We start from the raw sequence: 24,426 nt of genomic DNA, 5'->3' as shown, positions 1-24,426 counted from the left end.
TGGTTCAACTGTTAGCTCACTCTGTGCCAGGGACAGCATGTGGTTCTGCTATCAGCGTACACATTTTCAGGACAGCAAAGAGAAACTGTTCGAAAGAACATTCGAAGAAAAGATTCAATTCGAGTAAAAGTAGAGATAAGAAAATCTCCAGACAGTAGTAGAAAGTACCTGAATGATAATTCAGGATTGTGATTTTGTCATTTTCTGCCATTCCCTTGACAATAACTTTATTTTGCAGTTGACTCATTGGACTGAATCTCACTGAGGATCTGATAGAAACACAAAGCGTTCAGTGGGAATAAACAGCTTAAAGTGTTGTGGTTTTTTTAAGTAGATTCTCCTAGAATTTTTGTAGCACTAGAATTTCTATAGAGTATGCATCCCATACCCTTCTACACATCTCACACACACACACACACACACACACACAGAGCTTTCTCCAAAATTATGTCAGATTTGAAATCCTAGGGTATCTTGTCAAAATGAATAAGCTTGGTGTCTTCAAAAAGAGATGGGGGAGGGGAGATTCACTGGCAAAGGTGGTCCTGACTCCCCTTGCTTCGCTTCAGCACCTTGGCCAACACTCCTAAACTAGCTTTTGCCAAGACATTTCATGGGATCTTACACATCTAGGCAGGCAGTTTTGGCTGCTATTTTGGCAGCAAGAACACATGTGCTTTGCATTCCATCCCATCAGTTAACTCTTGAAGGGAAACAGGAAGGTGATGAGTTCTATGAACTGGCACCTGAACTGGGTGGGATTCTGTAGGGGTATAGCATCCCTTTTGAACCTAAAACCTTGTCGTTGGACTATGTGGTAGAGACTAATCTTAGCCTACATTGATCCAATCCCTTAAGACTCTTTATATCTGCTGCTTCAAGTTCTCAAAACATGGTTGTCAAGGGTGAAAAATAATAGCATGTTGGGGAAAATACTATGGGTACCCGACTTCAATACAGACTCATAGAACTGTGGGTGTGTATTGGAGCAAGCCATCCTCTATTGCAAGGTATTTGAAAGACAGTAGAAAGTCCTGCTGAGAAAACCTATCTTACTGCTAGATTTATATAGTCCCCTTTCTGAAATCCCTGTTTTGGGGACCCAAATCCTCCAGGACATTGCCGAAAATCTGCCATAGGGTTTGAACTCTGCTCTATCCAATAAGTTTAGAAAAGGTTGTCAGATTAACAAGGTAGTTTTGGTCTCTGAGAATGGGATGTGTGTACACACACAGAGAGAGAGAAGACAGGAAGCCTTCAAAATGTGTTTGAATATGGAGAGCAGAGATCAAGGAGATGCTGAGTGAGGGTAATGACTGGGAAAGCCAAAATTTAAGGCAGTTGAGGACAGTAGAGGTGTATGCCAAAGCAAATTTGATGTCAGTTTTTACCCAAGGCGCTGTATGTAGTAGGCTTATGTACTTGCAGACTCCTAGACAGGACCTACCTTATTCTTCACCCCTCCCGAGAACAGTAATGAGCAAAAACATACATTTCAAAAGGAGAAATATTTGCTCCTTCATTATCCTAAAATTCTCCATAGAAAATAAATGAAAGACAACTCATTCAAAGATCAATTCAAAGGATCAAGTCAAGTTCACATAATTTCCTGAAATCTCATTCCTGATTGTTTCATAAAGCAGGCTTCTCTAGGGTAAAATTTCAGCCGAAAATGATTAGGAACATTTGTCTCATATCAGAACTGGAGTGTTTTATTACATTTGGTTGAATATGCATTCCATGTTGGCTTCAAAGTTGTAATGCCACTAATGAGAAATTCCTTTTTGATAAGAAGCTCATCTTTTAAAATGAATGAGGTATATCTGTACCCTAGCATGAATTAGTTCATTTCGATAGCTTTCTATAATTCATTAAGATACACATTTAGGATTTGTGCACTTTTCTGCATATATATTGTATTTGAGAGCATTTCAAAAGAAACATACTTTTTAAAAAAGTATAGGTTAACTTTTTGCAAACACCCCATGAGATCTGTCACTTTGAGAGAAATAGGGTTTTATTTATGGAATGCTTTAGGTGGGTTAGTGCAATGGAAGGCTTCAGGTAACCAGAAGGATGAGATCTACATAGAGTCAGATGATGGAAAGGAAGCATTTAGTAGAGTCAAATAATCATTTGGTCAGTTTTGGCCTAAAGTCGTTCATTCGGAGCTTACCACTTTAGTTACACGCACTTTTAATGCCTTTATGATATTTACTCTATTATTGGACAAAAACTCCTCGTTTTTGATTGTACCTAATTTTGTTATTAACTTATTTTAAAGAGAAAGCATCCTGCCAGAAGTGATTATACTTAACCAGTAAGTTTTCTCCCTTCCTACCCAACCAGAAAGGGTAAGGGGTAAAGAGAGGAAAGTATTTATTTCGGTAAATTCTATTTATTTTCTGTGATGTTTCCTAACTCTTCAGGCCTCCAATAATACCACTTTTGATATTTTAGAGAGCTTTGAGTAAGAAGCAGAACCTTTGACCAACCAAAGAGCTTTGATTGAGAAGTAATGAATATGTAAACATGTTTAATGAGCATGAGGAATTCCTAGAAGGAAGAATTCTCTCCCCTCTGAACTTGGTGGCATTCAAGAGTTGAGAGTAGGAGGGATTTTTTTTTTTAATTGAGTGGGGGATACTGGAATTTCCCAAAAGTCATATGCTAGATGCAGAAAGTGATAGTGAATGAAAGTGAAGTACTTGTTTTGCTGTCACTGTCCAGGTTTAAAAGCAATATGCAATATAAGGGCCTGCTTGTTTAGCATTCACAGCACAGTCTTTTTGTTTTGTTTGTGTTTTTTTGTTTTGTTTTTTGTTGTTTTGGACAGAGTCCTTTATGACAAGGGTGTTTATGCTTTAGCAGAAATCACACGTTTGTGTTTTCATATGAGGAAAGTCCCTTGACCTCTTTGCCTGGAGAAGAAGTCAACACAAACTTAGTTTACAAGATCAAGTTTGAATGTTACTGATGTGTCTGCCAACGTTTTTTTATTTCTCAAGGGCATTGGAGAAATAACTTTGAAAATAAATAGTAACCACAAGTGCGTTCTAGAAAACTTCTAGAAGGATCAAAGACTGAAAGAATGAATCAACATGTATAGGTTTTGGCTGTCTTTTTCTTCACAACCAGATTCTCTAAGGCCTAGCATAGAAAAAGAAAGCAATAATGAATGCATGATGGTAAACCATTTGTTAAGAATGTACGATGTGCCTGGCACAGTGTTAAGCATTCTATATAATTCTCAGAGCAATCATTTGAGGAAGTTATTATTGTTGCAAAATACAGAGGAGGCCAATGAGACTCATAGGGTTAAACATGTTTCCCTAAGTTAAGTAACTGACACAGGACCTCCTCTGCATTTTGAATAGAAAACTGGAGGGGTTACCTTCCAGTTTTTTAGCTGTTTCTAAAAGCATCTCCAAATTGGTGGATATGAGTAGTTGATGTTGGTTGGTGTTGCGTTTTGATCTACCCAAGATGTAGTTCTCCCTAAGGAACAGGAAAATTGTTCTTCCCACTAGTGCTTCAGAGTACCTGTCAGTATTCACTCCAGTGTTCCCCTGAGGTTAGTTGCAATAGCAGAGGCTGTTCCAGGTACCCTTGATTATAATAGATCTTCCCAAGACAACCGGAATTTCAATAGTTAAGTTTTTAAAATATGAACTCACTCAGCCATCCCCATCTCACCTGTATGGCAAAGTCTTAAGAAAATTGTGGGCCGGGCGCGGTGGCTCAAGCCTGTAATCCCAGCACTTTGGGAGGCCGAGGCGGGTGGATCACGAGGTCAGGAGATCGAGACCATCCTGGCTAACACCGTGAAACCCCGTCTCTACTAAAAATACAAAAAAAAAAAAACTAGCCGGGCGCGGTGGCGGGCGCCTGTAGTCCCAGCTACTCGGAGGCTGGAGGCAGGAGAATGGCGTGAACCCGGAGGCGGAGCTTGCAGTGAGCCGAGATTCACGCCACCGCACTCCAGCCCGGTGACAGCTGCAGACTGGCCTAAAAAGCAGTACCAGAAAGAGCATGAGGTTAATCCTCCTGCAATCTACTTCAAAACTGTCTGCTTCTCCATTCTCAATTGCTTACCCCACTCTCACATGGGCCTGAAATTCCTCAATGCATTGTGTGTCTTGGAGCATGGATTTCCATTTAACTAAGTTGTGTTGGGATTCTTTATTCACATTCTATCTTATTGAAGGAGGGATCCTAAGTATCTTACAAAGATGCATGTGAGACGACAACAACAAAATATAGTAAGGGGAGTGAAAAGCAATATTAGCCAGAAAAGAAAAAAACAATATTTGGAAAGTTAGATGTAATCAGGTGTAGGTCATTAGGACCAGCAAATAAAATACATCACTATTAAGTCCTATAGTTTTGTTAAAGGTGTTTCTTGGTGACCAAGTCAAAGAGAAAAACACCATCAGCCATGAGATTTAAGAAGTCCATTAGATAAATGAAAATTTGCTCTAGACATATTCAGCATTAACTTATAATGAAATTTAAGAGACAAGATTTTTTTTCCTGGGGTTTTTACAAACAGTAGCATGATGTGATAGAGTCCCGTCATTGAGAGTGTTGTCCAAGGACCAGCAACATTAGATCACATGGGAGCTAGCTAGAAATACAGAATCCAAGGGCTCCCACCAGATAATGCATTTTAATAAGATCCCCTAGTGATTTGCAAGGACACTAAAATTTGAGAAACATGAAAATAACCTACATCTTCAGCCACATTTTTGCAGTATCTTGTTACATAAAGTCAATTGAGGAGGGTCCAATACAATGTGGTTTATTCTGCAACTATTTGAAAGTTTTACTTAAAGCAGAGATGAGGTCTACACCACTTAGAAATGAAAATGGGATTTGGTTCATTGTTAAATGGCTTTAAGGAAATCTGTTACTTGTTTGTGTTATATTCTCTCCTTCATCTACCATCTAGCCCCTTAATTGTAGTGTGAACTTAATTTTCCAGGTGAAGAAAAAATTCCATAACATACTTAAATAATTGCTATCTAAGTCAGCACAAGTTCTCACCCTCGGTTGTAGGGTAAGAGTTCTAAACACGTGTTTCAGAGTAAGGCGAATGTTATTCCTCCTACAGAGAATTTTAAGTACAATTACTTCAACTCATGAAAGACATGTGTTACGAACTAAATGTTTGTGTCTTCCCAAAATTAATATGTTGATGCCTTAACCCCCTATATGATGCTATTAGGAGGTGAGGCCTTTGGGAGGTAATTAGGGGTAGATTTGGTCATGAGAGTGGACCTCTTATGATAAGATTAGTGGCTTTAAAAGAAGAAGAAGAGAGAGAGATCGCCCTCTCTCTGTCATGTGAGGACACAAGAAGGCGGCCATCTGCGAGCCAGAAAGAGAGCTTTCACCAGGAACCCAACCATGGTAGCACCATGATCTCAGACTTCAGCCTCCAGAACTGTGAAAAATAAATGTCTGTTGTTAAAGAACCCAGTCTATGTTATGTTATTATGGCAGTCTGCACTGACTAATACAACACACAATTAACACTGATTCCTTGGTGACATATAAGATCTATATTGATATGGTATTGAGTGAAACCCTTAGGGATTTGAAAATAATTGGTGATATCAGAAAATCCAACTGTTAGAATCATAAAATCATGAAGATGTTTTTCTCTCTCACAGTCACTGACTCCTAGAAAAAGTGATACCTCTTGAATTCATGCTTGAATGCAATAAGAATGGGCTTCCATGGAGTTAAAGATCTTGATTTCCCCATATGCTATAATGTGGTTCATGACCTCTTTGATGGGCTGTGCTTCACGATCATCTTGAGATACTCTTTTCTTGACTATCCATGTTGGAGTTCCATTATGCACTTGTAACAATTTGGCCGTATGGGATTCTAATGAATGGGTGTTGGTCTTGGAAATGTCAGAGCCTGTGAGTCTGGAGACCAGAATTTCAAACCTGGCTCTGTGGCCCTTGATGAAGTCCCTTCTCTCTTTGAAGACTCAGTTTCTTGATCTGTGAAATTAGGGGATTAGGTGATTGGGCTCTTGAATTTCCCACTTCTTTGTCCCAGAGTTCTCACAACTTCTCCTTCTCATCCCTCAGATTCTCAGATGTCACCTTCTCAGAAAGGTCATCCCAGATTACCAAGCAGAGGGTGAGAGTTCATACCCTAAAGATGTGTTTCAGGGTGAGGTGAATGTTACTCCTCCTACCAGAGAATCTCCCACCAGGCTCCCCACCCTCAACACTCTCAATCTCATTACTAGGTTTAGTTGTCTTCATAGCTCTTACTGTTATCTAAAGTGATCTTTTTATTGATTTAATTTCTTGTTTGTCTTCCAACGCTCTTGCCTTGGAATATAAGTGCTATTGAAAAGAGAGAACTTGTCTGTTTCACTACTTTTATAGTATATTTGCTATTGGTAAATAAGAGGGGTGGAGTCTCCATTCTTACTGCACATTAGTTGCTTAAGGAAAGTCAGAAGAGTGGGCTGAATGCACATTACTGAAAGGTTATAGTGGAATTATAACTTTAAAATGTCCAGGTTGTTAGCATCTGATAATGACGGCCCTTGTGTCATCCTCTTCACAGTCTACTTGTGAATCTTGGCAAGCATTGGAAATGCAATCCTGCAGAAAGGTATTGGGCATGTCCTGTGTGCCAAGTACTAGACTTGTGCAACCTCTTCTAATCCTCATAGCAACCAGATGGCAAAAGGTTGGTATCCTCATTTTATAGATGAGGAAAGAGATGCTTAGAGATCAGGAACTTTCTTTAGATCAAATGACTCCTCAGTGGTGAATCCAGAGTCCACAATCACACAGTCTGACTCCACAGCCTGTTCCTCCTGACTACTCTATAACTGCCTCCCAGCTCCACCAGGCAGGAAGGACCTCATTAAACATGCAGTTTGCATCCATCAGCAAAAGCAGTGAGAGAAAAGAAACCCTCAGAGTACTAGTTGTAGGAAGAGTTTCTAAAAAAGAGTTTCTTGACAAAAGAAGAGCTGTGGCTACTTTTCTCTGCTTAACAGTCTTTCATTTATGACATCTCAGCAAGCTGGGATATTGGGAGTGACACCAACTTTGGACACTGTTGCTCAGACATTTCCCAAGGACAGAACTGGCACGGAGTGAGTTAAGCTTTGCAAACAAAGGCTCCTTCAACTGTGAAAGGGGCATTATTTGATTCCTCTCTTTCTATAGAAATACATTTCTAGCAAGATAAGCATGAGGTGGGGGGGCGGTTTGGTTGCAACATTACATCTGTTACATTATCTCTTGTAGTCTTGATTTTGGTGTTCTTGTTTACAAATAAGAAGGTTGATGGTTCTTTTTATCCCCCCCATTGAAGTGAGACTTGTTTACTTCTTATCTTTCACAGCAGTGTTAGCCGGCTGGAAATAAATGCTTGTGTTTGCTGGACTCGAAATGTTGACCTACATTTAATGAGGTAGAAATAATAAAATTTAATGAATGTGACTGAGTTAGTGGCAATACAGAAAAACACTTGCCTTTGAAAACGTTAATATTTTGCAGTTGGATTGAAGTGAAAATATCTGCCTCAGAGATTAGAAGAATTAATAGTCCCGGCCAGGCACGGTGGCTCACACCCGTAATCCTAGCACTTTGGGAGACCAAGATGAGAGGATCACCTGAGGTCAGGAGTTTGAGGCCAGCCTGACCAATACGGTGAAACCCCATCTCTACTAAAATTACAAAAATTAGCTGGGCATGGTGGCGTGCACCTGTAGTTCCAGCTGCTCAGGAGGCTGAGGCGGGAGAATTGCTTGAACCTGGGAGGCAGAGGTCTCAGTGAACCAAGATTGCTCCACTGCACTCCAGCTTGGGCGACAGAGCGAGGCTCTGTCAAAAAACAAACAAAAAGAATTAATAGTACCAAATCACTAAAAGTTTCTTTAATTTGGGCAGCTTAAATGTGAAAATACTGTATTTCTAACTCAATGTCAGCATACCTCCTCTCAGACATGTAGAATTTAGGAAGCTAGGCAGCTCTTTAATTTAAATTAAATTCCAAAATGGCAGAGTTTAACAATAGGATCTGAAAATCTGAAAAGGGTTCTCTTTGAAAAGATGACACCATTTAGGATTAACACAATGAGATTTTTCTTCATATAATTATCTTAGTAATTACCAACTTAAATGACTAATTGAGGCTGTCAAAATGACCAGTGACTCTTTGGCCTTTCAAATTAAACATTCTATAAAAAGAACACAGGCATGAACATTTGACTTGGCAAACAAGCAAACAAAAAACTTAACAAAATTTACTGTTCAGTGAAATATGATAATTAAATTATTCTCAAATACTCATTGTTTATTTGATTAGCTCTTAAATGTCCCTTTGTCACAGCTCTTTAGAATGACAAATGGAAATTGATTGCAGCTGAGTAATCTTCACAAACATGGAAGTGATGTTGGAACTCAGTATTTTTGAAGATAGTGCATATGTGGAGAACTAATATTTAAAGACATTTATTTTTTGTTTTTTATATTGTTTAAAAATTGGACACATTCAAAGGAAGTTTTATTCTGAAGCGAAAAGAATGTATTTTAAGTTTTCTTTGAAACATATCTTTATGGTGGGTTATAAATTTGTCCTACATGAGAAACTACTAGTCATAAAGTTTGTTGGCATACCAACATGCAGAGATAAGATGCTTTCAGAACCTTTCTGAGTGCTAACAGGGAAAGTTCATTCATTAACTTCCATTTTTGAAGCCAGAAGCCATTATATGGCTTCTGTCCAATCAATTTGAAAAATGTATCTTTTTGTCATTAGAAAGCAGTGGTTTCCAGGCAGTGTAACTTTGGTCAAGTCTTTAAGCTTCTTTGAGTTTCAGTGTTCTTGTCTTTAAAACCACAGAGTTGAACACCAAGACCTTCAAGAATGCTTTAGTCCTAAAAATCCGGGAAGATCTTATCCTTTTAAAGGGGTTTTCATAAGAATTAAAATAAAACTTATTTTCATCTTAATAAGATGATTACTGATTAAGATATCTGATTTTAGCAACTGGAAGACTTGGTCCCAATGATCTATGACCACATTTGTATTTCACCGATGAAGATGGTAGCATAAAACGTGGTTATTTAAGAATGCAATGAAGAGGATGGCTGTTCACACATCCTGAATACAGGGCTAGGGGAATGGAGACTGGCAAAAGACAGCCAGTGGTGGCAAAGACTGAACAAGTCAGGTTCTTCTGACCTTATCGAGCCTCAGAGGCAAGCATACAATCCCATTTCCTTCTTTCTTATCCTGAGGAGAAGGGTAAGCCCCATCTGCTTTAAGAAAGCAGGCTTTCCAGTTCCCATGCTGAATGTTTGTAGTTGCAGTCTCTGGCCTAAGGTCTGTGCCAAGCCATGTCAGCATCCACATGAATAGAACATACGTGAGCACAAGTTTGAACTGTGCTACCAGATCCTGTCTCCCTTGCCTTTGAAAAAGCAGCAGGAACCTCTCGTTTTCTAGTTCTGTGTCTATCCCTGGTTTTTGTCTCTGCTTCTATCACCTCCTTCTCCCTGCTCTCACCTGGGAAAGGTAATATGATCTGTCCTGGACCCAGTGTGATTTCAGAGGGTCTCAAGGCTGCAGATTCTGCCTTCGGCCCTGTGCCCACATTGTCTTCCTAGCAACTGATACCTAACCAAGGTACAGGCCATTTTATTCCACAGTTAGTCATCAACCTTAAATGCACAAGGCAGTGTTGTGAGGACTTTATTTCACTCCACAGCGTAAGTCCATTCCTGAGCAGATGTATCTTGGGAAGATCCCTGACCCATTAGGATAATAGAGCATGGAAATGGGAGGCTGATGTACTAGAAATAACCTTTCACCACTTCCCTGGTAGCCAGTCTGATCTCTGGTAGAGCTATCCACAGTCCAAATGACATGTGTCTCTGTTGCCAGTCCTGGAGGAGGAGGAAGAGGCGTGGTTTTGCCCTTACACTTCTGATACTCTGAGAGACCTTCAAGACCAAGACCGTGGTTATAGTCTCCATATTTCCAGGGCAGCAAGATGTTTGGCACATAGTAGGTGCTTACTAAATGCTTGCCAAAGGGAAAAGAGAATGTCATACTTAGAGATGACAGGACTATAGATTAGGCATCCTGCACTCCAGTGATTCTTCTGCCTCAGCCTCCCAAGTAGCTGGGACTGCAGGCGTGTGCTACTACACCTGGTTAATTTTTTTGTATTTTTAGTATTGACGGGGTTTTGCCATGTTGACCAGGCTGGTCTCAAACTCCCAACCTCAAGTGATCCACCTGCCTCAGCTCCCAAAGTGCTGGGATTACAGGTGTGAGCCACCTCTCCTGGCCTTACATCTCTATTTTCTAAGCTTTTGTGAGTTTTACTATAATAATAGTTCAAAATATAGAAAATAATGAAGAAAACACTAGTAATCACCCACACTCCTACCACCCACTGATAACAACTTTTGCTATATTTATTAGAAGCATTTGTCTCTTCATGAAAACACGCTTTGACACACTTTTGAGCTAATGTTGAATGTTTACATTTTTAATTTGTCTTAAGTGATTTAAGGTATCTTCTGTCCTAAAAATTCTTTGTGCTGGCATTTCTGTATACCAACTCCACAGGAAATATATATTGTTAATTAAAAAAAGAAAAATTGTGCTACATTTCTTGAGATTATACAGTCATAAACATTTAGACCTGAAAGAAAATCTAAAATAGATAGAGACCGGGCACAGTGGCTCACGCCTGTAATCCCAGCACTTTGGGAGGCCGAGGCCAGTGGATTACTTGAGGCCAGGAGTTCAAGACCAGCCTGACCAACATGACAAAACCCTGTCTCTACTAAAAATACAAAAGTTATCCAGGCATGGTGGTACATACCTGAAACCCCAGCTACTCAGGAAGCTGAGGGAGGAAAATCACTTGAACCTGGGAGGCAAAGTTTACAGGGAGCCAAGATTGTGCCACTGCACCCAGCCTGGGCAACAGGGCAAGACTCCATCTCAAAAAAATAAATAAATAAAACAGAAGGAAGCTGAGTCACAAGGAGGTTTAAATGGATGTGGTCAGGGTCACAGAGCAATGCCATGGGAGGACTCATACCCAGGGTATTTTCTCCTTTAGCCCAGTGCACCATCTGCAATACGCGTAATTTCATAAGATAGAAATCTAGAATATATTTCCATGGGGCTCTCCAGTAAAAGTGAATGAGCCTTAAACCCAATAGAGCACTACCTGTAAAGATATTTAAATAGTACACATTCGCTTAACCTGGGCACATACGCCTGGTTTATTTCTTGAATATGTGATGTCAGTGTTACCTGTTGTTTGCTGAGACTCTGCCCAGGTGTTTCAAAAATGTGACCTATGCTTGGCAGCCAGCTGAAAATGTGTTCCTCGAGTCCACTTGTGCCCTTGGGCCTGAGCCATTTTTGTAAGCTGACATTATGCCAAAAGTCTAGTGATCAGAATTACTGCGTGTGCTGTCTCAGTGCCCTCAATGATCAGAACTTGACTGAGTCTGGGCTGCTGTGACTTTGCAGAGATACAAAGGATCTTAATAGATGTCTGTTGCTGCAATGACAGACTATATAAACTTAGCACTTAAACAGCATCTGTGTATTATCCTACCGTAGTGTAGGTGAGAAGTCTGGTGAGGGTCTTACCAGGCTAAAATCAAGGTATCAGCAAGGCTGTGACCCTTTTGTGAAGCTGTAGAGGAAAATTTGTCTCATGCTTACTTGAGCTGTTGGCAGAATTCAGTTTCTTGAGACTGTAGGGCCAAGGTCCCCATTTTCTTGCTGGATACAAACTGAGGTCTATTGCCAGCTTCTAGAGGCCCCCACATTACTTAACCCTGGCCTCCCTCCTTCATCTTCAAAGCTAGTAGTGATGGTTCAAGTTCTTCACATGTTGCACCCCTTGGACCCATGCTTCTGCTTTCCTCTCCCACTGAAGGACTGGTGATTGGATTGGGCCACCTAGATAATCCGGGACAATTTCCCCATCTCCAGGTCTTCCATCTTAATCATATTTGCAAAGTCCCTTTTCCATGGAAATGAGTATATTTATAGGTTCTGTGTATTAGGGTGTGGACATCTCTGTGGGGCCGATCATAAAAATGCTCAGAAAGTGCATTAAAAGATTAAAAGGACTAACTCTTCCCCAGGCACTGCTTTCTGATCCTAAAACAAAGTGGAGGGAACTATCTTTTATAGAACACCAGAGACAGTTCTTAAATCTAACCCTCTGCTTATGCGGCTTTGATTAAGTTAATAGACCTCAGCTTTTATCCTTGTAAAATTAGTAGACACAAAATTCTTATGAGGATTGTATTAGTCTGTTCTCACACTGCTATAAAGAAATACCTGAGACTGGGTACTTTGTAAAGAAAAGAGGCTTAATTGGCTCACAGTTTCACAGGCTATACAGGAAGCATGGCGACATCTGCTTCTGGGGAGGCCTCGGGGAGCTTTTAATCATGGAAGAAGGCAAAGGGGGAGTGGGTCATCTTACATGGCAGGAGCAGGAGAAGGAGAGAGAGGGAGGAGGCACTACACACTTTTAAACAGCCATATCATGTGAGACTCACTATCAAGACCACAGTACCAGGGCAGATGGTGTTAAACCATGAGAAACCTAACCCATGATGCAGTCACTTCCCACAAGGCCCCACCTCTAACACTGGGGATTACAATTTGGCATGAGAATTGGGTGGGGACATAGATCCAAGCCATATCAAGGATCAAGTGATAACATGCCTCAGAGTTTTGAAGCTACATTCGTGTTCATTGTCACAGTGGTCATCGGGCCAAGGAGAGTGCTGCTCAGTTGCCTCTGTGCTCCTGTGCCTGGGCATGAGCATCTCAGAACGAGCTCACTGTGATTCAGTAGACCCTAGACTGTCACGAAAGATGACTAGCGGGGCTTGGTCTGGGTGTGCAGGCTAGGTCTGTGTAGGGCTTTATCTCTGACCAGGCCTCATCATTTTGTTTAGGTGAGAATACATTTCATCCATGACAGATCTCAGACCTACAAGGCTCTGTACTTCTTTCTCCATATATTCCCTAGTACTGTGTACTGAGGAGCCTGTGGGAAGAACCATGCGCTCTATGTACGGGACCTGACAAGCGGACTATTAAGTTGTGTACGGGGACTCAATCATCATTACTCTGAAAGATAGTCTGAACCATTTAACACAGACATTTGCTTCAAAATGACATCTTTGATTCATCAGTAAACAGATTCACTATATTTCTGGTCACAGAAGAGTGGATCAAGTATTATTCAATATATTTTCAGCCCATGGAACAATTTGAGGAAAAATGGGCTTTGAATGTTAGGGTGTACCAGGGATCTAATATATCTCTCTGCCTTCCCCACAAAACCCCCCTTGATGATTTCATCCTTTCACACATCTCTGAGCTCTGCCCATTGATATCTCTGTCCTGAAGTTCCTCAGTTACTTCAAACTCAACAGGATCCAGATATAACACAGATTCTTGCTTCATAAATCTGCTTTTATTTCCTGAGTTGTATACCTCAGTGTATCCAGGAAATCTCAAACTAAAACCATGCTCAATTCTTTCCAACACTGGCCACCCCACATCAGTTCATGCTCCAAATACTGGCAAGGCTACCTCCTAAATATTTCAGACATCTTCCTGACCTTAGTGATCTATGTAAGTCACTTAGTATTTCTTCCCCACACTGTGTTTTGCAATGTCTTTGTGGTTTCCTTCCAGCCTTCTCACTAGTTGTCTTCCTGTCTCTCCCCAGGCAACTATCCACCCTCCATTCTGCCTGCATCTTGTGAACACACAGCTCTGATCATGATATAGCCATACCAGAATGCTGCTAATGTTCTTGATTATTGCCCTCAAAAGATTACATCTCACTTGGTTTCAATCTACCTTTCTAGCATTTAGCTTCACTTTCTAGTATTCTCTTTCCTCCAACCTTTTCCACACTGCAGCCACTCAAGTTTCTGGGCATTACCCAAGGATGCCATGCACACCCATGCCACCAGCTGCCCAGAGGACATTTCCTTTTTTCTCTTCTTGTTCAGCTCCTGCTTGCCTTTCAAGACCCAACTAATTTGCCCCTCATCTGATGCCCTCTTCTGAGTCCATAGGCAGACTTAGTCTCTTCCTCTTCTGTATTTCCATAACACTTCTTGAATACATTAATTTTTATTGTAATTATTTAGTTATTATCTCATTGCTTCCAGACAGAGAGTTTTATAATAGCTTCATAAATGATTCTTGGTTAGATGGATGGATAGATGTATATGCATATGTGTGGTTTTTTAAAAATGTTCTAACCATACCTTGTCAATTTTGAAAGGGTAATGCATTGCAAATATTGTAGTAAAAGGGGAGCAGTATGGCATTATCTTCCTTTTTTTTAACTGAAGGGCTTTGAATATTGCCTAGCCTTGGAAACAAGAGCCCAGACATTTTGGTTCAATGCTTCTTAGAAAATGTAACAGGTTCAGGGACTTTTTAAAAGGAACCATTTTAATTATTGCCTTTCATGAATTGATGTGATTGTGAAGAAAATTGCTTTCTAGGCCCATGATTTCTTTATTTTTTAAACTGCACAACCTATCATTTCACATTGGAATTTTTAGCTGTTGAACATTTCTAAATATTTTTTCTATTTGTAGTGAGTCATATTAAATTGTGCATTTCATTTTTTCTGAATTATCCAGTTTGCTGAGGGAAATATGGAAACATATTAAAATGTCCCATTGCTAGCGTGGAACATCTTGGATCTAGGAGTTCCTACCTCTAGTGTCCTCTTACTGCCTGGGTCAAAGGCCCAGAGACCACCTTCAAGTACTCCTTATGCAACATCTGCCTTTAAGCCACAGCCCTTTAATTTGGTCTTTCTCCTGCCCACAGGACTCCTTCACAATTCTTACTGAGAGTTCTTCTCACTCGGTGTCTCCTCAAGAATCCTTCCCTGATCTCCGCCAAAGCCCAGAGAGCTTGCATCGCACTGGGCACCTGTTTAATGTGGCAAATACTTGTTTTCCACTTTTTATATAAATGAGTTCCTGGAACATGTATTTACTCCTTAAAGAAAACAAAATTATTTTTTATGAAATACACATGACCAATACCTTTGCAGACCTCCGTCGGCTTCTCCCCTTCCCAAGTATCCTTTCCCTGTGGTAACCATGAATCCAAATGGTTTTTTGATTTTTTTTTCCTTTTTTTTTTTTTTTTTTTAGACAGAGTTTCATCAGTCGCTCACGCTGGAGTGCAGTAACGTGATCTCAGCTCACTGCAACCTCCGCCTCCCAGGTTAAAGCAATTCTTATGCCTCAGCCTCCTGAGTAGCCAGGATTATAGGCATGTGCCACCATGCTCAGCTAATTTTTTTTTTTTTTGTATTTTTAGTAGAAATGGGATTTTGCCATGTTGGCTAAGCTGGTCTTGAACTCCTGGCATCCGCCCACCTCAGCCTCCCAAAGTGCTGGGATTATAGGCATGAGCCACCATACCTGGCCACGAATCAAAATGTGCTCAATGTTTGCCTGATTGTCTTTTCTTATTTTGAAAAACATTCAGATTTGTAAAACAATTGTAAAATACAGTACAAAAAATACCATATGCCCTTCCTTCAGATCTCCCAAATGTTAACATTTTGCCACACTTAAAATTTAAAAATTAATCATTCTTTCTCTTTCTATACATACACAGAATACTGTTTTTATAAAACATCTGTGAATAAATTTTATACATGATGCTCTTTACCTCAAAATATATTTCCTAAAAGAAATTCTCTTACACAACTATAATATAATGACCAAGATCAAGAAATCAATATTGATAAGATTATGTAATCCATTAATGTTACTAAGATTTTGACAATTAATCCACTATTGTTTTTTTTCTGGTCTTGGATTCCATTTCATTTAGATGTGATATCTCTTTAGTTTTCTTTAATCAAGAATAGATTCTTTGTCTTTCTTGACCTTGAAATGTTGGAAAATACAGGTCAGTTGCTTTGTAGAACGGACCTCAGTTTACATCCTCATGGTTAGATTTAAGCTGTGCTATTTTTGGTGGGAATGTCACAGAAGAAATAGGGTGTCCTTAGTACATCGTATCAGGAGGGACATGTCAGTTTGTCCCGTTAGTGGTCACTTAGTTAAGAAAGTGTCTGCAGATTGCTCCTCTGTGAAGTTACTAGGTTCCTTTCTGTAACTAGTGATTAACTTATAGGAGATCTTCTGAGACTCCCCCACGGCTTTTTGTACCTTTGCTATTAATGTTAGCATTTAGTGATACTTTCTTGAAACAGTTATTTCTGTGACTGGTCATTGAGGTTGTTCTCATTTTATTTAGTTTTTGCTCTTAGCAATGATGCTTCTGTAAACAGCCTTTTCCCCATCTCCTGGTGTACAGGTGCATGGACTTTTCTAGGGCGAGCCCTGCTTCAACTTTAGTAATACTGCCAGCTTGTTTTGCAAAGACTATACCACTTTCCACTCTCATAAGCAGTGTGAAAGATTTTCCTTTCTACCACATCCTTGACAGTAAACTTGTCAGACTTTTTGATTTTTGCCAGTTTGGTGGGTATGAAATGGTATCATACCACTTTTCAAATTTCCTTTTCCCTATAAGCAAACAAAGTAAAGCATCTTCTTATATGTTTATTGGCCACATTTTTTCCCCAACTGATAATTTCATGTATACTTGGGAGATTTGCATTCATATTGCAAATGTGTCAAAAATGAATGACGAGAGAGTTATTAGAAGTTGTTTTGGGCTGGGTGCCGTGGCTCACACCTGTAATCCCAGCAATTTGGGAGGCCACCTGAGGTCGGATCACCTGATGTCAGGAGTTTAATACCAGCCTGGCCAACATGGAGAAACTCTGTCTCTGCTAAGAACACAAAAATCAGCCGGGTGTGGTGGTAGGTGCCTGTAATTCCAGCGACTCGGGAGGCTGAGGCAGGAGAATCGCTTGAACCCGGGAGGCAGCATTGCGGTGAGCCGAGATAGTGCCATTGCACTCCAGCCTGGGCAACAAGAGCAAAACTCCGTCTCAAAAAAAAAAAAAAAAAAGTTGTTTTGTTGGAGGAAATGTGTTTAATTTATTTAAGTTGCATTTTAAAGTTTCATCAGCATTTCCTCCAGACTATGGTGGTAATTAGGAACAGTATCTTTGCATCATCAAATTTATGGGCTTCATTACTTACTATAAATGTCCCATATAAAGTTCTCATAATGAGATTCACAACAATAAACACAAACAGGTGTCTGCATTTAAGAAAATTCCAACTATACCAACTTTTACCCAAATCTAGGGACAAAAGAGCTATTTAGGCCACACAGTTTCCTGGCCCCAGGCATTTGTTGTGCACATGTTGTTTTGCTTAAATCAAACTGAGTTATACAGTGCATTCTATTTGACTTGTATTGAACACCCTGCCTGAAAGACAGATAGTAATTTCACAGTATCAGAATTTTTCCAGGGACAAATTCTGGTGGTAGTATATAGTGTTTACGTTAGAAGGCTTTTGTTCTTGTTGACTTCAAGTTTAGATTAACAGTTAAGTTCTTCACGTGTGTGAAAATGTGTGGTTAGGAGAGTGATGGAGAAGGAAGATTTGTTTTTACTGTCACGGAGTTGCTACTGATAAGGTTTGTGACTTGGAGCCAGTTGTGGAGCCCAATTGTATTGATTTTGGCTGGCAAAACTAAACCTTCAGGGAACAGGTGAAAGGGCACCTGCGGAAGTGGGACAGGCAGCTCAGTTTGATCCAATAAGGGAAACTGGCACAGAGTGGTTGAGTAACTTGCTCAAGATTACACAATTTTAAATGGTAGATGTAAGACAAGATTACACAATTTTAAATGGTAGATCTAGGATTCCAACTCCAGAGCCCACACTCTTACCTGCTATATGGTAAGCTACTGTGTGTTTGTGTGTGTATGTATGCATGGAGAGTAGAATATTGTGCATTTTAGGGCACAATGGGGAAAACACATAATTAAGAAAATTGAATATAATGTTATTGAATATAGAATCCAACTTGACTCATGTTCTTTTGCCACTTACTAAATAGAAAAGCAATTTCTCCAGAAGTCCATTATAAATAACTTATTGAAGTAAAAATATTTATCACCTTACAGAACAACTTAAATTCTTTAAGGTATGTGTCCCATCTTAGTTATATGGTGAAATTTAAACTGCCAAGTGCCTCCCCCAAAAACGGTGCTGGCCTAATTATACTGATATGATGATTTACCTCTAGGCATTTTCTGAACAATACTAAAGAATGCCAACACTCAAATTGTTATGTCTTGGAGAAGAGACAGAGGAGAAATTACAGGAGCAAACAGAACAACAACAACAAAAACCTACGACTCTTCTAGCTTTTGTCCCAACTGCGTTAGGATATCAAAGTGCAAATCCAAAAAGGCTGAAAACCACTAATTTGTGTGATGGTTACAGGAACCTGCTGCAAGTTCTAAGTGTACAAGGTTGCCCACAAAATAAAACAAAGCTCCAGCCTTGGAGGGGACAGGGTTTTCATGGACAAATCCTTGAATTTCTCCTTTTCCCACTTTTCTCTCACTTCCTTAATGACATATTTTTAGCAAAACAAACAAACAAACAAACAAAAAAAAAAACAAAAAACAAAAAAAAACACTAAGGGCAGTTTTGAAGGGGGATATAATTATAAATGGGCCTCCTGGTTGGGTAGAACCATAGATTGGGCTGTGGAGGCAGAGGTGACTGCTTAGCTTCAGTGAAAGTGACAGAGCTGTGAACTGATTATTTCCCCACTGTTTAACCAACCGTCTATTACCTGCCAGGTTCTCTGATGGACATTCAACATGCTACGTTCTGTTTTGTTTGTTTGTTTGTTATGTAATGAACCGATTATTTACTGAAATGTCCTTGGGACATGGGCTCAACTTATTATATAATGCACATGGAAACGTGGTTTTGGATAAGGGAAACACTGGTAAGTGACATACTGTTAAACAGGACAGTGATGGTCCTTCTAACATTGGTTGTTCTGCAGGAGGCAAAGCTCTCCAGCTCCTCCTGCCTTTAGCACACTCCCTTGATTGCTGTCAACCGGCCCCCAGAGTGTAGCTCCTGAAACCAAATGCTGATTTGTTATATCTTTGCAGATGTTCTCAAAACCAATGTATATAAACAATATCCTATGCTATATATGCATTGTATCACAGTTATGAATTTTTTTCACACAATGCAAGAAGAGAGAGAGTGTGTGTGTGAGAGTGTGTGTGTGTGTGTGTGTGTGTGAGAAACCCAACATCTTTGGAAATCTAAACCAGTTCCATTTTTCTTACTAAAAGGACATGCTCTAGTGTATGTAGAAATTGGATTTCTGAAGGTGAAGATTGTTCTAACTGGTGGCAAGTGTTGTTTCATTCTTGTGTTGAGTTGCTTGAAACACATTTTTAGAAAATTGCATCATCCCATGATTGCCATTAAATTGACAAACTGTCCCTTAGAATCTTAAAATAGCTACCTCTGTTCAGAGGGAAGACATTTTTTAGAATGCATCGTAGCAATCAGTGTCATTTTTTCTCACAAATAATAAAGTATGATTTTTCAGAGAGCAATCATAATACACAAAATATAGGGAAAAGTTGCTTTTCAAATATATGTTGCTAGGTTAAGTTTGGCGGAAAACAGACTCTTTGCTTCGTGGTTAGCTCATTATTCCTCTACTGCTTCGCCAATGTGTTCACCACATTTTATGCTAGTCTTTGCTGTGATTCATCTGTTCTGCTCTATAGACTATATTGACAGCAGATGAACATTAATGTGTGTATCATTCTCCACAAAATGTCAAGGACATGCAGTTATAATAGGTAAGATGCCCTTTTGAAAATATTACATATATAACATTTATATATATATACTTTAATATCAATTTCAAGACTATTCACTTATGAATCATTACTAATGTGAGTGTTCTAGATGGGAAAGAAAACTAACATTAAACTCTGGCAGTTTCAAGTTATGAAATCCCATAGAGGGAAGTGTTCTGTCTACAAAGACAAATAGATATATGTTGGGACTGTATCTCTGACTCCAAGCTAGATTCATCAGGAATTAACACTCAGGAACAACATATAGATCACAAATATGCTTGCAACTTACACCCATGTATTAGGGGTTCAGCTTGTTGGTTCGGTTTTGTCAATTGGTCATGTAGCTTGACAGAAAGCATGGGAACTTGCCTTACTTCTACTCACATTTTGGCGTCTGATCTTTAACTTAATAATCATGAAATCAGTAGACCATGCTTTGTATAATGAGAATCGAACATTAAAAACTTCCAATCTTTTTGTTCACCCTCACATTCCAGTCTGATACCAAAGCCAGAGTGAAGGGCAGTGTTTGCAAAGGAGCTTCCAGTGAAGACGGAATAAACCCTCTGCTTCGGAAGGAAAGATTTGCTGTCAGAGAAATGAGGAGCAGACCACTGGGTTTTAGAGAAAATAGTAGGCATTGAGCAGCGGGAACCAGATGGAAGCCAGGAAGGAGTAGATGCCAGCAGCACTAGAAATGGGTAGAAAGAAGAAAACCAGGCAGGAGCATAGGACACCAAAGTGGGGTTGGCTTGAGGATTTGTATCTTAGCCAGGAAAAAAAAAAAAAAAAAAAAAAGATTAAACCACACTCTCTTGAGCTTTGAAGTTGCCAATCCTCAAATTCACAGTTGTCTACTTTTTAGTTACCCATGAGAGTCTGTTTCAGATCTTGGAAACCCAGACCATGTATTTAGTTGCGGAGTGTGGTATTTCTCCATATCTGTTCAGGAAACGAACACATCATGTGGCCAGGGTGACAGCCTTTACTCATTCAAGATCCCACACAGGATAGCAGGGGTCCTGAAGGTGTGGAGGGCAATACACAGCGAACCTGAGGACCAGATGTTACATGATTGGTCTCCACTGTGGCCCAGCCCATGAGGCTGTTTTCTGCCTTACACAATTGCTGAAGAGTTTGTAACAATTCAAAAAGAAAGGTTTAGAAAATGTGCAGCCATTCAAAAAGATTGTTGCTAGTTGGTAACAGGGCTATATAGTTCTAGGCCTTTCCAAGATGTCATGTAAAACAATATATATATGTATACATACACATATATACACATTTATACATATATACACATATATAACTATATACATATTATGTATACAGTTACATATTATGTATATACACATAAACATACACACATATATATGTGTATATATATTTACATGACATCTTAGGTGTATATATGTACATATACACATATATATATGTGTGTGTGTGTGTATATATTTACATGAAATCTTGGAAAGGCCTAGGAACCTCTCCACCTTATATATTTTATATATAGAGAGAGAAAATGTGCAGCCATTCAAAAAGATTGTTGCTAGTTGGTAACAGGGCTATATAGTTCTAGGCCTTTGCAAGATGTCATGTAAAAATATATATAAAATACTATATATAATATATAAAACAATATATTATATATTTTATATATAACATATAAAATATTATATATATTATATATAATATATATTATATATAATATAATAATAATATATAATATATTTACATGATATCTTATAAAGGCCTAGAACCTCTCCACCTTTATGTGCAACTTGTTGCCTTCTGTGAAATCAACTGAATGTTCTGTCCTAGGAAGACAGCAATAGTTAGGATGGGATTCACATTATGCATATCACTCGACCGCCTATTTCAGTCCTGCAAGGAACGGCAGCTCATTCCATACCTACACCTTGCTCAGTGTTTTTCCCTTCAAACTGTTAAGAAATAGAAAGGAACCATTTAGTCCCATAGTTGATACAATACACAGAGTAGAATACAGGAGACTACAGACATTGTTGAGAATAAAGTTTATTTTTTAAAAGATTTCTTGATGTACTGTACTATAAAAACGTATGAATACTGCATTTGCAAAGTGAGTTGTCACGTTGGTATAATATTCCTTAATGCTCTTTTTGTTATTGAAAATTCAGTCAAGCAGGAGTTGTGGGACACCTGGGGGGCCTCTCTGCCATGACTGTGAACTCATGTTTTTCCAGGAGAGTTACTGATTTGGAGAGGCAGGGAGTGGGGGCTGGCAACCAGACGGTGGCCTCTGTTTCTCTGTTGGCAGGGATAATGAAGAACAGATGCAATTATAAATAGAATTATAGCCCAGACCAGGATTACTTGGATAACTCAGTCAACACAAGGTTTTGTTTGATTGAATTTTCTAGATGATTTCATCAATGATTAACCTAACTACGTTAGTGGAGATCTAAAAGGACAGCCGGCTTAAACATATTCAGCAAGGCCAGCATTTCCTTTTTGCTTTTTTTTTTTGGAACAGTAGGCATATCTTCAGTTATTGGCTTCTTTGGCTAGACAGTGCTATCCACATTTTTTTTTTTTTTTTTTTTTTTTGACAAAGCAGAAAAAATTACTAAGGGACTCAGTTTAAAAATCTACAAGAAAATGGGCAGGCTGGAGAAGAATGGGTATGCTGAAAAATTATCTTAGATGCTTTACCCAAATGGCATACCAGGTTAAACTGCTGAATCAATCAATCAGTCAGTCAGTCTCTCTTGGTCTCTTTCAGGCTCTCTCTCGCTGTCTCTCTCTCTCTCTCAATCTCTGTCTCTTTCTCTCTTTGCCTTTCTCTAGTATGTCAATTTTATTTCTATTTCTCTCCTTATAATGTGTAATTCTTTACATGAACAGTGGGATGTGCTCCTGCCTCTAAGCTGTCTTCAAAAATAAACGTTGGTGGGTGAATTCCATCCCTAGTTGATCTTTGGACTTACTAGTAATACATAACTTTGACCCGAAGCTGTACGAGATGACCCTCTTCACTCTTGCTATTTCCTCAAAATAAAAGTACTGAATAATAGATCAAATTAGATCAGATTAGGAAATCCTCTCAAAAGCTTTTTGTTGTTATTTCATTTTAGTCAGTTTCATCTTGAGTTTACAACACTTAAAAATATAAGAGGCTTGAGTTCACAACACTTAAAAATATAAGAGGCGGCCGGGCACAGTGGCTCATGCCTGTAATCCCAGCATTTTGGGAGGCCAAAGCAGGTGGATCACCTGAGGTCAGGAGTTTGAGACCAGTCTGGCCAACATGGCGAAACCCCATCTCCACTAAAAGTACAAAATACAAAATAAAAATACAAAAATTAGCCAGGCATGGTTGCACATGCCTGTAGTCCCAGCTGCTCAGGAGGCCAAGGCAAGAGAATCGCTCAAACACAGGAGGTGGAGGTTGCAGTGAGCCAAGATTGTGCCACTGCACTCCAGCCTGGGCAACAGAGTGAGACCCTGCCTCAAAAAAAAAATTATATGTGTATATATATACACACACACACGTATATATGTATATATACACACATATATGTATATACAGATATATACATATATGTATATACATATATAGATATATAGATATATGTGTATATATACATATATGTAGATCTATACACATATATATAAGAGGAATTGCTATTTGAGAAAGAATGTGCACATAGATAATATCACCTCCAAATTTTTAATAAGATACTTGCCTTCTTACTCATATGAGAACATCATAATATTTCCTTTTTAGTCAAAAAATTTTAAACAAACACCAATTACAACACATTATGAAAAGTGACACTTGTTTTGAACATAAAATCTAAGTTTTCTATGTGATATAAAAGGTCAGATAAAAACAAACTTTTGACATCTAAACCAACTGTTTTATTTGTCATTTCTCTTTACATATGTGATATGGATAAGGTCATAGCAAGACATTTACAAAGCAAATTAAATGCTGGTGACAAACCTGCTAACCAGACCTGTTAAAGCTACCTGACTCTAGATGAAGCGGCCACAATAGAGCAGCACATTAACGGAAATAGTACATAAATAATTTGTGAAGTGTTTTAGCATGTGCTATCCGATTTAGGCCTAGGAAAAACTCTGTGATGGGGGAAACTGAAGCTTAGAGAGTTTAAATGAAATTTCTAGCTAAAGTGGTCTTATTTTAGCTGATTTTTTTTTAAAGGTACTAACATTTTATTTTATTTACTTGACATTTTGACATTCCCCCTCTAACTTTCGTACCCTTACCAAATGTAAAGGTAAATACAGTCTTCAAGAAGAAATTAGAAAGAAATACAATGCCTATAATCAGGACACACATCTCATGTACTAGAAATGAAACAGCAACACAAAGCCATAAGGAGCACTGAAGCAAGAAATAGCGCGACTAGAAGCAGACTGGGGTATTGATTGCAGTGGAGCTCCACTGGTCTTGAAAGGGCCTGAGAAACATTCTGCCCCGTTCCCAAGAGCCTCGTTTCTAAAACACAGCCTCTCAGCCATGGCCGAGCGACC

General features: G+C 39.2%; 1 protein-coding gene across 1 annotated transcript in view; it reads left to right on the top strand.

The window, feature by feature from the left end:
- The window catches only part of DOCK10 (dedicator of cytokinesis 10), a 281,526-nt gene that overhangs the window by 1,566 nt on the left and 255,534 nt on the right, over positions 1-24,426 (top strand).

This window comes from Papio anubis, chromosome 10, assembly GCF_008728515.1.
Source record: "Papio anubis isolate 15944 chromosome 10, Panubis1.0, whole genome shotgun sequence".
NCBI classification, from domain to species: domain Eukaryota; kingdom Metazoa; phylum Chordata; class Mammalia; order Primates; family Cercopithecidae; genus Papio; species Papio anubis.
Note: the sequence above shows the minus strand (reverse complement) of the source record. Positions and strands in the feature narration are given on the sequence as shown.